This window comes from Pteropus alecto, unplaced genomic scaffold (genome assembly GCF_000325575.1).
Source record: "Pteropus alecto unplaced genomic scaffold, ASM32557v1 scaffold21, whole genome shotgun sequence".
NCBI lineage: Eukaryota > Metazoa > Chordata > Mammalia > Chiroptera > Pteropodidae > Pteropus > Pteropus alecto.
Window position 1 is genome coordinate 21,413,516 of NW_006436282.1, and position 8,717 is coordinate 21,422,232.

The window sequence follows — 8,717 nt, forward strand, 5'->3', positions numbered from 1 at the left end:
TTGGAGGGATGTACCACTCTGGCTCAGGATGATTCTTCAGAGATTTCTACAAGGGATGATTCTTTTTCAAAATAAGAGAGATCTACGTGTCTAGGTCCAAGTCAGAGAGACCTTTCTCTTGCCTGTTCCCAAGGCTGTTGGCCACTTGATGAGGTGGGTCGTCCATCTTACTCAGCAGGGCCTGGGTGCACTGTGGCAGAGCAGCTCACCTTCCACGACACCCCAGGAAAATGCTCTTGTAGTTAGAAACTCCGCCCTCTGGAGCCTCAAAAAGCTGAAGAAGTTCAAGGAGCCTGAGAAGTTTGCTTACAAGCACTATCTGAAGTCCTTGGCAAAATGCAACCTAAGGACAATTATATTTCTACACTGACAGGTTTTTTAAATACTTCACTTTGGAAGGTCAAGTCTTCAAGGGTGTCATGACTGGCTGTCTGTTTCCATTCCCCTCTGCTTACGGTACTTCTGTGAACGTATTCTGACCTCAAAGTGTGGGTGTAAAGGAAGGATGTTGTCTGTGCATTAGTGGGAGCCTTAAAATGTGCCCAGAGTACTTCTGAAACTCAGCCAGCATGAAATAAGTAGCACATCGCTTCCCTTCGAATCTTGACTTGTAAATGACACTGTAAATCTTTGCATTAAAATATTTCGGAATGTTTTAAATCATTTGATAGGTATTATTAGGAAGATTTTATTTAAGGTGAATCATAGACTTAAATATGAAAGCACAAAACCAATCAAGCTTCTAGACAAAAGCAGACTATTTCATGACCTTGGGGTTAGCAAAGATTTCTTAAACGGAACATAAAAAGAAGTAATTAGAAAAGAAAAATATTGATAAAAACCTTTCTCTTCAGGGTTAAGAACTTGCCATCCATCAAAAGATACCGTTAAGAGAGCTAAAAGGCAAACTATGAAGGAGAAGATATTTGCAACACATGTGTCTGTCGGAGAACTCCTAACCTGTGGTGCCGTGAGACTCCACAAATTACGTCTTAAAAAACAAAATAAAAAATTTGAGTGATCCTGAGACTTGAGCAAGCACTTCATAAGGGAAGACACCCACATGGCCGACGTGGGCATAAAGAGGTGCTTAATAATCAGAGAAAGGGACGTGTAAAATCACAGTGATATACTACTACCCACCCACTAGAATGGCTGAAATTAAAGACTGACAGTATCAAGTGCGGGGGAGCGACTGGAACCCCCATCCTACTGGTGGGAACGTAAATTAAAACATCTTCATGGGTGATCCCTGTGAAGATGTTGAGCCCTGAGACAGGAGAAAACGCCTAGCGGTAGGGATAAAATTTAAGTGAGCCATGACTGGGGATGTGAATACCAATTTCTTTTATACTCAAGCGCATTTGAGGCCACCCTTAGCTACTGGTTGGTGCCCCTGGGGACTCCTGCTGGCCTTTCCACACTCCTTCTCTCCTTGTTATATGTTTCTTTCTTTCCTTCCATCGGGTTTAGGTGCCTAGGTCTGAGACTATTAATCTGGTTCCAGTCACCACCCCAGTTCTAACAACTTGTTCTTACTTCAGGCGCATAAACAAAGACACAGCTTTGAGGCTAACAGATTTATCCCATCTCCGGGCAATGCAGGCCCAAGCAGCCCTTTGTCATGCTGATTGGGTTTTATTCCTCAAAACATACTCGGGCTTATTGTAGAGAAAATGCAGTCTTTTATGGCAATTATTCTTTATTAAGCATGAATGCTTGTGATTATCATCTTATTTAGTAAATTATCCTTGATTCTTTTTCACACCCATTGCTTGGTTATTCCATTGTGCTCCTGGTGCCTGATTCTTCCTCCCAATTCTGAAACCCAGCCCTCCTGCTGTGGCCTTTACAAAGGAACAATACTCATAGTTCCATGAATTTCAGCAAGTGGCATCATTTGCCAAGAACAGTTTGGGAATACTGGATCACAGCCTCCTGTCACAGCCTGTGAAAATGTTCTCTGCCTGGAGTTAGAGTTTTGGAGAGGAAACTTTTAAATCCAGGCTAATCTCGATTTTCTTTAGACTTAGTGCATCCTGCACTAAAGGTCGTTTGGGTTATTCTCCCAGCTGGACTCTGATATCTGGGCAACTAAATTCTTCCATATGTTTAACTCAAGTAGTTGGAAGAAGGACCAATTTGTACACAAGACCATCTTAGAAAATTTATACCTGAGGCATTTAGTAATTTTTTTCTATGTCATTGACTGTTAATATCCATCAAAGGCTGGAACTTCCGGTACAAACTGGAAGTTTGTTTTGTTCTAACCAGAATTATACGGCTGGGTTATTCCCACCCCCACCTTGACACCCACCCCCACCCCAAACCATGGCAGACACCACTTATTGCCTACTCGGTGTTCATTTCCCACTCCTGCCCTGGATGCAGAACCCTGCTTTTGCTCCAGGGGATACTCAGCAAACTCATTCCCCCCGGTCTGTGATTGGTCTAGAGATGGCCATGTAATCCAGTTCATCCAATGAGATTTAAGCAGACCCTCAGTAGGCGGAGCCTCTGGAATAGCGGATGCTTTACTGATAAACAGGAACCGGTCTGCTTGTCCTGGTCTTTTGCTCCTTTGCTTTTACTTGCCGCGTTCCTCCTCCTTTTTGCCTGGAACACAAATGTGACACTAGAACTGCAATAGCCACCTTGTGACTTAGAGGAAACAGTCAGGAGAAAGGCAGGGACATCAGCCTTGAATCGACTTAGGTAACCGCCCTCCTTTGACTCCTTGTTACGTGAGAAAAATAAACCTCTAACAACTTAAGCCTCTCTGGTTGGTCTGTTGTTGTTTGCAGCCCAAGGCACTACTAGCTGATACACGCTTTCATCATGGCGAGGTGACGAGGAATTAATATGTACTGAGCAGCTTCTGTACATCAGAGATTGGGCTGTTTTAAACGTGTTAGCTCGTTAGCTCCTCAGATAACCCTATGAAGTAGCTCTTAGCATGTCTGTCTTCAGACGAGGGCATTGAGTTCAAAGAGATTGAGAAACAGACTGATCCCGGATGAAACCCAGGCCCGTCTGACTCCAGTGTCCAAGCTCTTGCCACCTCCGGCAGACTAGACTGGCCGCCAACTGTTGAGCTTGCCCCGTTATAGCTGAAATATGAACCTTTAAGTAGTTTGAAGTAGGGGCATTTTGTGGATTGTTTATCTGTGTTTGTCTTTGTCTTTTTTGTTAATATCCTTAAAACAGTGTTCCACAAAGCGCTTATCTAGAAGAGGTTGACTATCTTACTTCTTTCTTTGTTTTATGTTCAAAAGTCATGTAGAAAAATGTGCCAATAAAAGTGGGCAAAGCCAAAGGCATTCCACCTGAGGAAAAATGACGCAATCGTGTGTCGCTTTCAATTATTTTAAGGAATTCTGGTGGGAGAATGGAGGAGTTCAGTTAATTAAACATGAAGAGAGCTAGTCTTCCGTTCCCACCCACTCCGCGTGGGTAAAAGGTGATTTGGGAGGGCACAGCCCGGAAATATTCCCCACACCCTGACATAGTCTTAAATTTTCACCATCAAAGCTACAAATTGATGAGACAACAAAAACTCTAATTAGAAGAAGCACGTCTTATTATAGGAATTCCCCCACTCTCAGTGCTTGGCTAGTCTGTCGTTCGGTGAGCACTGCTGAGCACTAAAGGAGGAAGAGAATGAGCACGGAGTAAGAACCAGTGAACCAGGACGTGTGCCTGGGGCTGTGGAAGGAGGAGACAAGAGATGGAGTCGAAACACTGTACCACTAATAATGCATTCATTCATTCATTCATTCATTCATTCAACAAATATTTTCAGGCACCATTTTAGGTGCTGAGTATAAAGCTGTGATTAAGACGGGGAAGGTCTGTTTCCTCAAAGCTTACTCACCAGAATAGAGCGATACATGAAGAAAGCACAGATACATTTATTTTAATCAATATCCTTTTTTATTATTTCAGATAGTGGTAAGTGCTGTGAAAAAAATTTTAAAGGTTTACAGATAGAGAGTAACTGGAGAATAACTCATTGACTCCAGGTGGGAAAGTCAGAAAGGCTTCTTTGAGGAGGTGATATATGAGCAGGGTCCTTAATAATGAGAGCAAGCCCACCGTGTAAATATCGGGATGGGGCGTGGACAGAATGTTCCAGACAGCACGTGGGAACAGCATATGCAAAGGCCCTGAGATGACCATAAACCTGATGTGTGACCTTGACTTGGGCATAAAGAGCCAGGAGTGAGGAGATCAGGTTGGTGAGGCAAGAAAGCCGGAGGTAAGCGGGGGGATGGTGGTAAAGGTGATGGTGGAGGAGTGGATGCTGGGGGAGGGGGGAATGGAAAATGGGGGACCAGTGGGGGGGGGGGGGGGGGGGGGGGGTGTTGAAGTAATTCAGGTGATGGCTGAGCCCCAGGCGGTAGCAGCAGAGTTAGGAAAAGTGGTGGGATTTGAGGTAAGTTTTGAAGGCAGAACAGGGCTTGATTTGGATTCGTTATAGAGGTTAAAGGAAAGAGAAGACAAAGATAACTCCCAAGCCTCTTGTGGATGGTGACACCTTTGGCTGAGATAGAGAAGGCAAAGGTAGATCACTTGGGGGAGGGTACCATGGAAGAGGGCTCCATTTTGGACATGTCACATGTGAGACACTTATGAATCATCCAAACAGAGTTGCTGAGTGGGCAGTTAAACAATATCATGACATATAACCGTGGTCATTGATCATGCCCCTGGTTTACATAAGGGTCTCCATAAATGTCACCATGCTACACATTCAGTCTTACAAAATAAGTGTTACTCCTGTCGTCAACCCCAGAAATCCAGATAAGAAAGGTCAGACTACATGCCCAGGGTCTCACAGAGAGGAGGTGGCAGCCAGGGCCTCAGCTCGGGGCTTGGGATATCGACACCCATGTTCTTTATCCTGAGCCCACCCAGCAAGAAAGGGCTGGGACAGAACTTTCAAAACCCTTTCTGAAGCCATGGTGCAAACCAGGAGAGTGGGCTCTGCTTTGTGGGGGTGAGGCCTCCCCAGGCCAGGCTGCTAAGCCTCTTTGGGGCTTATTCCCTGGGCAACCCCAATCCCCTCTTAAGGAGAAAGGGAAGAGATTTTTCATGGACTAATGGGATTTTCACCTTCTGTCTAAGTTCATTAAATCTGAAAAGCTCTCAATTTTAGTGCAAAGATTTGATTCTTTCCCATCTCCTCTCTCAGGGCTTTTTAAAAAAATTTGACGTTATTTGACCATATAGAAGATATTCTCAAATGCACGTGTCGAGGAGGGGAGAGAGAACTGCTCCATTTCTGGGCTGGAGAAAGAGCAGCTGCCAACGAGAGTGCATTAAGGTCCCTGCCTCTGGTTATTTAACCTTAATGATTTCTTTAAAAGCTCCTGGAAACCTGCGCGGTGGAAAATGGTAAACCCTGTCGTTACTCACCCTGAAAATGAACAGTGATTCCATCTTCTGAGTGCAGTCAAGCAGTAATATTAGCAAAATAAAGATGGATGTCAGAGCTGGGAGCCTTGGCCAAGGTCCTCAGAGGGAGGAGAATAGGACACCTAGGAAGAAAGAGAAAGGTCAGACTCTTGGTCTTCTTGTTTCTTCACACAAGATGGTGCAAGCAAGTTCTTGTAATCTTATGGGTTCGTAGAAAAACACCAGGGCACAGCTTGTACCCAGATGTTCCAATCTGAGGGATTACAGACACCCCCAAATTGGGCAGCACTTGAAACTCCGTTTCTAAGGAACATTTTCTTTTTCAAATCCATACAGGGACACAATCCAGATTTTCATCCTCTGCCTCTTTCTCTGTTTTGCTCCCAGATCACTGCAAAAAGAAAAAATCTGGCTCCTCCAACAGAACGCGACGAGCTGATGTTCTGAGCTTGAACAGTACTTCGTTTTGCTTTTTTTCATCCCCCTCTATCTTGTCCTTTGAGTTATATTAAACCTGACATAATCCAAGGGCTTTAATGTTTACTGAGTTTTAAACTGGGTGCGATTTGTGGACAATTTCAGTGTGTCTGATTCATTTCTGTTGGAATCATCCGAATCCAATCCAGTGGACAAACTGGAAGACCTCGCTCTGTCAATCTTTTCTCTTCTCCCACCCTATTTCTTTAAGAAAAGAGATGAAGAGTAATCCTGACTAGTTACTGGGTTATATGCCATATTCCCCCCGTCTCGTGCCAGGGAACTCAAACCCAGAAACAGTCAAGCACCTTTATAAACGTTCACTTGCCACGGTCGGCTCAACTAAGTAAAACTATGCTGAACGGGTCGTGAATGAGGAATAGAGAAGACTTCTGGACTAAATGATTTCAACTTCCCAAAGCAGCTAAGCTTCTATGGTTTTTGAATTTTTATTTGCAAATCTACATCCCCAAAAAGCAATCATAGGGTGTTACTAAGATAGAAGCCTAGCGGTTTCGATCCTAATTACGAAGCATAATAAGTGAGAAAGGATTCCACCAAGGCCCATCCTTATAAGATTTCAGATTACTGGCCGAAAAGGGAAGATCTAAGGTAAGTTCACAAAAAGTCAGGGCTAGGAATAGCAATGGACTTGTCAATGGCACCATTGGAAGCTAGAAGGCAATGGAGCAGTGCCATCAAAATTGAGAAACATAATTTTTCTCCTAGAGTTTCATACCTGGCAAAAATAACAATCCAGTGCATAAACTTTCAGCTACCGAAGAATGTGCTCAGGAAAAAGCTGAGAAAGAAGAAAATGTATATTCCAGGAAACAGAAGATCCAGTATGAGAGGGCGAGAACATTCCCAGGATGGCAGCTGCTTAGCAAGCCCAAAGAGCAACCAGCCCAGTTTGGAGTAAGAGAACGGACTGGATAGAGTATCTCAAATGTGTACTGAGAAACTATGAGGGGGTGTAAGAAAACTTAGCAATAGATAAAAGGAAAATAAATTTTAAAACAAAGCAATTACAAAAGCTAAAATCCTCATCTACCATGACAGAAGTTAGATAATAATATCTAAAACAGATTAATTGAGCAAAAGCTCTTTATGCACATTATTTAAAATATGGGCATAAATTTAAAAAAATAAAATAAAAGAGTTGAGAGTGGGTGTTTCTGCAGAAGAAGGAAGTGGGAGTTGGAGTAAGAAAATTCTATTTTTCATATAAGCCTTTTAACACTGATTTCAAACTTATGTGTATTATCACTTTGATTTTTAAAACATCCATTTTTAAAATACGAAAACAAACCACCATGTTGTTGTTCCTTTCTAAATTATTCGAACTACTTCAGTGGTGTCCTTCACAGAAATTATTGAGAAATAAAATATTAAATGAGAAAACTAATAGATTAATCTGGATTAATTTTAGCTTTATTCGGGATTCATTACATTTATTCAACCAATTCTATGAATTCTAGAAATCGAAGTTTCTATATTCAAAATCTATGTATCTCAGTCTCAGCACCTATGAGAAATGACAATTTATCTCAAGAAGGTCCGCACAGCAACCCCCCACACACACAGAATATATGTCCGTGTTTCACTGATTCAATATGAAGGCTGTAGAACAAAAGATCCTCTGGAATGGTTTAGAAGTACCAGGCTCTTAAATTCCTGGGTCCTTAGGAACTCAGTTTAACTGCTGATGGGGGAGGGAAAAAAAAGGCCAAAATGCATTAATGAGATAAATTGTGGTGGGAAGGAATCTGTCAAACTGCATCAGGGAAGAAGACAGCTCACATAACATCTACCAAAGATAAGTATTATTTGAAAACTCACTGTGCCAGTTTGTCTCTAAGAAATCCAGTTACTCGAAGCATTTTCCTGGGCTGATATAGACAAAGGAATGTGTGTACCATGTTATTTTACACGTGCCAAAGTACCCAGACTTTCTCTTTCTTTTTTTCTCTCTCTGAAAGAATGGATCAAAGAGCCCAGGAAGCTTTGCTCCCTTGTAGATCACAACTGGAAAACAGTGAATAGGCCTTAAAAGTATGTGTGACAGAGATGAGCAAAATAAGAGCCACATTACATCTTTCTCCTTGATTCCACTGGCTGGGTCAGTGTCCCAAACAGCAGAAAGACCAGGGAGGGTTCGATTCTGCCACCACCGAGCTCCATGCTCTCCTGTCTTTGCTCAGTCATGATCTGACCCATAGTGAAATGTCCTTTTATTTTACAGATGCAGACTTTCCATTCATTAGTGGCATCCAGCCCTCAGTCTCACCCCGAATAAACACTGGATTTTGAAACCCAGTTGCCCTCAAGAGTAATGTCACTCCCAGGTTGGCCATTAAGTGAGGAGTGAACAGCAGCAAAGCTTCAGACACCTGGATCTCTCTGTTCTTACCACTGGACTATGTAACGCCAAAGGAATTCGCTCACGATATAATGTTAAGTGAAAACAGGAGAACGTGTGTATATGTATGTTACATATATGAATGGACATGCGAATGTACACGTGTATGCGTGTGTTTCAGAGAAATGCATTAAAATATTATCTGTACTTTGTGTTGTAGGATAATTATAGGTTATTTACCAATTCTCTTTTTTTGTAATTTTCTGTGTTTTCCAAATTCTCTCTACAAGGAGGCAAGGACATGTATTACTTTATTATTTAAGACAAAGTAAAAGAAACCTTGAATAGAACTCTTTTTCCTCTTGAAAACAGGGCATAACTCCTGCCTGCCTGGGAGAGAAGGAGAAGGGGAAGGAAATGGGATTTGTTAATGAACTTGCCACTCGAGGTCTTATTTGCC